The sequence below is a fragment of the Cynocephalus volans genome, chromosome 5 (assembly GCF_027409185.1).
Source record: "Cynocephalus volans isolate mCynVol1 chromosome 5, mCynVol1.pri, whole genome shotgun sequence".
NCBI classification, from domain to species: domain Eukaryota; kingdom Metazoa; phylum Chordata; class Mammalia; order Dermoptera; family Cynocephalidae; genus Cynocephalus; species Cynocephalus volans.
Genome location: NC_084464.1, coordinates 21,082,441 through 21,089,131, shown reverse-complemented (window position 1 = coordinate 21,089,131; position 6,691 = coordinate 21,082,441). Strand labels below are relative to the sequence as shown.

Sequence of the window (6,691 nt, the reverse complement as noted above, 5' to 3'; positions counted from 1 at the left end):
AAAGGTCGCGCGCGGGGCTTGGGGTGGTGCTGTGCAGCCGAGGCCGCGGCCAGCTCCACGACGGGACTGTCCAGCGAGCGCAGCGCGGCGGGAGCCAGCATCCACCGCGACCCCGGAGCAGCAGCAGCATCAGCCACAGCGACCCCGGAGCAGCAGCAGCAGCCACCGCGACCCCGGAGCAGCAGCAGCAGCCACAGCGACCCCGGAGCAGCAGCAGCAGCAGCCACAGCGACCCCGGAGCAGCAGCAGCAGCCACAGCGACCCCGGAGCAGCAGCAGCAGCAGCCACAGCGACCCCGGAGCAGCAGCAGCAGCAGCCACCGCGACCCCGGAGCAGCAGCAGCAGCCACAGCGACCCCGGAGCAGCAGCAGCAGCAGCAGCAGCAGCGACCCCGGAGCAGCAGCAGCAGCCACAGCGACCCCGGAGCAGCAGCAGCAGCAGCCACAGCGACCCCGGAGCAGCAGCAGCAGCAGCCACAGCGACCCCGGAGCAGCAGCAGCAGCCACAGCGACCCCGGAGCAGCAGCAGCAGCAGCCACAGCGACCCCGGAGCAGCAGCAGCAGCAGCCACCGCGACCCCGGAGCAGCAGCAGCAGCCACCGCGACCCCGGAGCAGCAGCAGCAGCAGCAGCAGCAGCGACCCCGGAGCAGCAGCAGCAGCCACAGCGACCCCGGAGCAGCAGCAGCAGCCACAGCGACACCCCGGAGCAGAAGCAGCAGCCACAGCGACACCCCGGAGCAGCAGCAGCAGCAGCAGCAGCAGCAGCGACCCCGGAGCAGCAGCAGCAGCAGCAGCAGCAGCGACCCCGGAGCAGCAGCAGCAGCCACAGCGACCCCGGAGCAGCAGCAGCAGCCACAGCGACCCCCCGGAGCAGAAGCAGCAGCAGCAGCGACCCCGGAGCAGCACCAGACGCCGCAGCGAACCGGAGCAGCAGCAGCCGCCACAGCGACCCCGGAGCAGCAGCAGCAGCAGCAGCGACCCCGGAGCAGCAGCAGCCGCCGCAGCGACCCGGAGCAGCAGCAGCCGCCACAGCGACCCCGGAGCAGCAGCAGCAGCCACCGCGACCCCGGAGCAGCAGCAGCAGCCACAGCGACCCCCCGGAGCAGAAGCAGCAGCAGCAGCGACCCCGGAGCAGCACCAGACGCCGCAGCGAACCGGAGCAGCAGCAGCCGCCACAGCGACCCCGGAGCAGCAGCAGCAGCAGCAGCGACCCCGGAGCAGCAGCAGCCGCCGCAGCGACCCGGAGCAGCAGCAGCCGCCACAGCGACCCCGGAGCAGCCGCAGCCGCCACCGCGACCCCGGAGCAGCCGCAGCAGCCAGAGCGCCCCCGGAGCAGCCGCAGCAGCCACCGCGACCCCGGAGTAGCAGCAGCAGCCACAGCGACCCCGGAGCAGCAGCAGCAGCAGCAGCAGCGACCCCGGAGCAGAAGCAGCAGCAGCAGCGACCCTGGAGCAGCAGCAGCAGCCACCGCGACCCCGGAGCAGCAGCAGCAGCAGCAGCAGCGACCCCGGAGCAGAAGCAGCAGCAGCAGCAGCGACCCCGGAGCAGCCGCAGCAGCCACAGCGACCCCGGAGCAGCAGCAGCAGCAGCAGCAGCGACCCCGGAGCAGAAGCAGCAGCCGCAGCGACCCCGGAGCAGCCGCAGCAGCCACAGCGACCCCGGAGCAGCAGCAGCAGCAGCAGCAGCGACCCCGGAGCAGAAGCAGCAGCCGCAGCGACCCCGGAGCAGCAGCAGCAGCAGCAGCAGCGACCCCGGAGCAGAAGCAGCAGCAGCAGCGACCCCGGAGCAGCCGCAGCAGCCACAGCGACCCCGGAGCAGCAGCAGCAGCAGCAGCAGCGACCCCGGAGCAGCCGCAGCAGCCACAGCGACCCCGGAGCAGCAGCAGCAGCAGCAGCAGCGACCCCGGAGCAGAAGCAGCAGCCGCAGCGACCCCGGAGCAGCAGCAGCCGCCGCCGCAACCCCGGAGCAGAAGCAGCAGCAGCAGCAGCGACCCCGGAGCAGAAGCAGCAGCCACCGCGACCCCGGAGCATCCGCAGCAGCCACAGCGACCCCGGAGCAGCAGCAGCAGCAGCAGCAGCGACCCCGGAGCAGAAGCAGCAGCAGCAGCGACCCCGGAGCAGCCGCAGCAGCCACAGCGACCCCGGAGCAGCAGCAGCCGCCGCCGCGACCCCGGAGCAGAAGCAGCAGCAGCCGCCGCAGCGACCCCGGAGCAGAAGCAGCCTCCGCAGCGACCCCGGAGCAGAAGCAGCCGCCGCCGCCGCCGCCGCCCGCGGAGCACAGCCCTGTCGGCCAAGGCGATGTGGATGCCGCTGAAAAGAGGGAAGGAGGAGGACAAAGAGCCCCTCCTGGAGCTCTTGGTCAAGGCTGGCAGTGATGGGGAAAGCGTAGGAAAACGCCCCTTTTCCCAGAGGCTCTTCATGATTCTTTGGCTCAAAGGAGTTGTATTTAGTGTCACAACCATTGACCTGAAAAGGAAGCCTGCAGACCTGCAGAACTCGGCTCCTGGGACCCACCCGCCATTTATAACTTTTAACAATGAAGTCAAAACGGATGTCAATAAGATCGAGGAATTTCTTGAAGATGTCTCATGCCCTCCCAAGTACTTAACGCTTTCACCAGAACACCCCGCATCAAATACTGCTGGAATGGACATCTTTGCCAAATTCTCTGCATATATCAGGAATTCAAGGCCAGAGGCTAACGAAGCACTGGAGAGGGGTCTCTTGAAAACACTGCGGAAACTGGATGAATATCTGAATTCTCCCCACCTGATGAACTTGATGAGAATACTATGGAGGACATTAAGTTTTCTACACGTAAATTTCTGGACGGCAATGAAATGACATTAGCTGATTGCAACCTGCTGCCCAAACTGCACATTGTCAAGGTGGTGGCCAAAAAATATCGCAACTTTGATATCCCAAAAGGAATGACTGGCATCTGGAGATACTTAACTAAGGCTTATAGTAGGGATGAGTTCACCAATACCTGTCCCAGTGATCACGAGGTTGAAATAGCATATAGTGATGTAGCCAAAAGATTTACCAAGTAAAATAGCACTTACGAGAGAGCTATCTTTCTGTCTTCCCCTAAGAATATGCTTTTCCTAACAGACTGCTCTTATTCCTATAAAGTAGAAATTGTATTTTGCATGAACATGCAGTTATTCAAGATTCGGGCCAAGGATAGACAAGGTATAGTAGTTATCTTAAAATGTACACTCCTAAGCAGTATTATTGTAAAATCCTTTTACCCTGCCTACCTCCCATATCCTCGTCCCCTCTCATTTGGAGACCCTCCAACACAAACTTCACTGCAGAGGTAGTTTGCCATCTCTCTGGAGCCCTCGCCGTTCTGTCCATTCACTGTGTATAGAAGGCAGAACTTTTGAGGTGCAATGTTTAACTGTTAAAATAGTAGCCATGACTTCATCAGTCACCCACAAACTGGTGCATAATGCATGGTACAAGGAATACTTATGGTTTTTTTTTTTTTTGAAATTTTGTAATATTTAGTAAGAGTATATGAAAGGATTGCTACTGTATCAGAAACAGTCTATCCTGGGTGTATATTAAGGGATATTACCACCAGAGAAGAGCCTTCTACAAAAAGTCACTACAGATTTCGCTATTTTGCTTTGTAGATAGATTTTTACTTTTGCCTAAAAGCATTTATCCACACCAATTGTAACACCTGACACTATGTAGAAGCTAAAAGTTTAGAGGGAGGGGTGTATTCTCAAGTTCTTCCTCAAGCATTTTATCCTTACAAGAGAAACTGATAGGTACCTGATACTCTGTCTAAATGTATTGCGTGTTACGTGTATTTTGCCCAGTGCCATTCATTTGGAACATTATTGCTTTCTTTCCTCATTTTAAAAAGCTCCTTTTTAGGTAAGCATACACCTTGCTGTTTATACATCTTTGGAGCAACACTACATAAACTGATATTTACTTGATTTAGCTCTAGCAGTACAGTGTTTAGTAATGTAGAAGTTAACACATACAGAAATTAACCTATGGAATGTAGGGTGGGTTTCTCAAAATATCAAGTAAAATTTTGTTTCTAAAGCATGTTTAATGTAGATGACCCAAAGAATACATTGTCCAGGTGGCCAACTTTCCCGTCCCATCCCCATTTACTGTTGAGACTTTGCGAAGAGGATTGTTCACTCCTTGGGGAGTAAATGATAGTTGTGTTATGGTGAGTGCATATTAACAGTTTTGCCTGATCTCAATTACTGCTCTTCCTCAAGTTAAATTTTCTACAGCCACATTGGAGAATATAACCCTGCATGGTTTTTTTGTTTGTTTTTGAAATCAAAGTCCCAAACCAGGAATTATTTGTGCTCTAACAAGGGAGAATGAACTTGGTGATTAAAAAATAAAAGTTTTCTATGTATGTAATTCATCTTTAAAAAAAACCAAAAAATGGACTTTCTAAGTACTAAAAGAACTGTGGTTGTGACTCTAATACATTTTGGGTAATTTTTTGTACCTAACTTGTTTAAGAAGTGTTGTTTCTCATAGGCTGATTAGGCTGTTTTTTGAAAGTTTAAGTATATTGCTTTAAAATGGCAGTATTTCCCCCCCTTTGATATGCTAGCATTTAGTAAGCACTGGCTTTGTGGAAGCAGCCTGACTTTTATCAGCATACTGCGTTTTTTACCTATCAGTAACTAGCTTAGGATAGAAACATAAGAAAAACTCTATGTTGTATCCATTTGGCTCAGGGAGATTCCTTTCCCTTACCTTTTCTAGAACTCCTTATTGCTGATCTAGAGTTTGAGCACCCATGTTTTTGTAATTAAATGTTGGGGAATGATGTGTCTGGTTCCAGGAAGAAGCACCCTCTAGTTATCTACTGACAGATTGTGTTGCAGTAGCTTCAGGGTGTGCAAGTGCCCTGTCTGCACTGGTGCGCGGACAAGCTTCTCACTCTTCACCTACTTTTAAATCGTGGCAACTTGGTCTTCAGGTGATATTGAACCTTGCCTCATAGCTTAAAGTACAAGAAAGACTCAAGAGGAGGGTGTCTTTCTCCTAATGAATGGTGGGCTGAGTGGTGCAGGACAGAGGGCTGACAGAGGAAGGAGCTCCAGTTCTCAAAACAGAGTGACAAACAGTACATTCTGAGCCTCAGTTGTGAAGTGTTTTCACTTTGGGTATTTATTCTATTGTTTTTATTTATCCACTGATTACAGTTGGCTGTCCCTCTGGATGTCCAAGGAAGTCAGGTCTATTATGATTTTGATGAAGGCAGAATTATTTTTCTCTGTAGAAAGACAGATTTTATTACTTTACGAGGGAAATTATTCATGTGAAATTGAGTTTGGCAAATGGACGAAAGCTAGTAAGAAGGATGATCCTACAACATGCTTTTACCCCATTGTATATTTGTGGAAAGATCATGGCTTAAAATCTTGAGATATTTGGGACATTCAAGTTTTCTTGGCAGTTTGTGTAGCATATGTATTAACATGGAAATCATCTGGTTTTATTCCTGCAACTAAGGAATCATTTCCCCTTTCGTGTTTCACTTCAGCGAGGAGATCTGGATGGAAGGTCTCATTATTTTCCAAGGGATTTTGAAAAATCATTGTATTCAACCTTTGGAAAGCTCTCTACTATTCCACTTAATGTAACTTCCCTTTTTTGATACAGATGCAGGTTTTCTATACGGTTCTGTTCTCTTCTTGTGCTAGGATTATTAACTTTTGTGATAGAATTCAAATAAGATTTTATTTCTTGGTAAGTGGCTTTCACAACTTATCTTTAAACCCTTGAGCAATATGTGTACAATTAAGAGATTTCTGACATTTATTCTTATACTAAGTGGATAAACTCTAGAATTTAGGCATTTTCACTTTACTTCTGTTGTGTTTCGATTCTCTCCAGAGTTGCATGTAGATAGCTTTTATTTCTGTGCATTTACAAAACCCATTTAGAAAATATCTACAAAGTAAAAATGAGAGGAAATAGAAATGTATTTTTTTCAAGAACATTTTGATACACATTTCATGAAGTTTACTGATTTATCAGTTTCTTACACTGCTTATAATCAATATTTAATTCAAAGAGAGGGAAGCATTCATTATGATATACATGGCTTTTTAAACTCCTTCCTTTATGATTTATTGCGGTTGGGGCCACCAAAATTATATTTTTATCAGGAAAAAAATTTTCAACTCCTCTAGCCATAATGTTGAACAGAATTGGAATATTTTCTCTAGAATTTTCTTCAGCAGGCAAATGAAAGCTTAGAGTACTTGTATTTTCTTTTCTCTCTCTGGAACATCAATACCAGTATATTGCTGGCAGCTATTGTATTAAAAAAATAAAGTATATTTTCACTATCCAAAAAAAAAAAAAAATCTTAAAAAACAAAGCCTATTTCCAAATAAGGTCACATTCTGAGGTATTGGGGGTTAGGATTTCATCATATATTCTATTGGGGGACACAATTCAACCCACAACAAATACACCCTTAGCAGAACCTTGCTAAAGGAATTAACAGCGAATATCTTTTAAGATCAAGGAAGAATGCAAGAACTATGACATCTTTATTTTTTTATAAATTTCCATTTTTGAATTGTTTTATAATTTTACAAAGGAATATTAAATACACAATATGCCTTTTTATCCAATTTTAAGAAAATATTAGGCAATTAAGAACATTTGAATAGCAAAAG

The 6,691-nt window shown here is 49.4% G+C and overlaps 1 pseudogene; it reads left to right on the top strand.

Moving 5' to 3' along the window:
• The first annotated feature begins 2,300 nt into the window (after nt 1-2,300).
• Nucleotides 2,301-3,052, top strand: LOC134378061 (chloride intracellular channel protein 4-like; annotated as a pseudogene).
• The last annotated feature ends 3,639 nt before the right edge of the window (nt 3,053-6,691 follow it).